Genomic DNA, 1,233 nt, shown 5'->3' with positions numbered 1-1,233 from the left:
AAAGTGTACCTGGCGAGTCTTCTCGTTCCTCCACCTGAAAAGTCAGTACTTACAAAGCACATATATGTATATATAATTTTGCGGGAATTAAAACATGTTTATAAAGGAAAGTAAAAAATACAAGTTTGAGCTATGTCTATCAGATCTTATGTCATATCTTGGCAACTTAATGGATTTAAATTCTCAAGATGACTCCATTAAGCAAATCATAATATGTTCAGATGTCCTTCAAGATTTTCAAAGGATTATGAAGAAGTCTCGAGTAATACCCGAGACATTTCATAGTCCCTGAAATTACCTTGAGTTTATTTTAGTCTTATTATGTTTACTATGTAGTTCATCTAGTTAATACCCTTATGCTCAGTGAAATTATGATGTTTTGATTATCTCTTAAGTGGGATAATTATCACTTGATATCTCACTTAAGGGTTATATAAGTAAAGACCTTGTCGGCACTATTTTTGGTGTGGGGTTTGCCCGTAAGAAGCTGTCGGTCATCGGAATTGAAATCCCGTTGTCCGCTTCGGAAGGACACTTTAAGAATTTTTTATTTTTGAAAAAGATGAAGTCAAACTGACCCCATAATTTTCATAGTTTAAATGAAAGAGCGCTTTACCTCAAATTTTATATCTATCCCGAAGGATGAACACAAGAATTGAGGGTGAAGCTCGATCAAATAAACTAAAGAAAGTTATGACATCCGTTTGGTCTGTGAAACCAATGTATTGGCCGACAAATTCCCCTATTTAACATAAGGAATTAAATAGGATTTATATTATGCTGGGTTCGAGAAAAGCTTCCTATAAGGGCAAGCCCCTATAGTTAATTACATCTTAGATAACTGAAGTTATCTAAGAATACTCTCGATAGAAATCAAGGAAAAATTATCTTCAAGGAATTCAAATGGTAAGGACATCTCAAAGATATCGGACTAAGAGTGTGAAGGGGGATTGGTTCAAATTTGGAACATTTTATTTTGGAGTCCAAAAGAGGAAATACTAGAGGATGTCACAGATCCGAAGGAGAACTTCGGTGACTTCCTTAGCTATCCTATTATTTGGCTTCAATTTAGGAGAAATCATTTAGATGTTTTATCCTGCAATTTTTTTTATTTATTAGGATTTACATTTGTGTGAAGCAATCAACACAAATAACCTTGCAGATGTAAGGATTTAAGTCGTGACAAACGACTACCTCGGAATCCTAAGGCGAGTTAGGGCTTAGATTGTACAA

This window comes from Phalaenopsis equestris, unplaced genomic scaffold (genome assembly GCF_001263595.1).
Source record: "Phalaenopsis equestris unplaced genomic scaffold, ASM126359v1 Scaffold000702, whole genome shotgun sequence".
Classification (NCBI taxonomy): domain Eukaryota; kingdom Viridiplantae; phylum Streptophyta; class Magnoliopsida; order Asparagales; family Orchidaceae; genus Phalaenopsis; species Phalaenopsis equestris.
The sequence above is the reverse complement of the archived record's forward strand: the minus strand, read 5'-3'. Positions refer to the sequence as shown.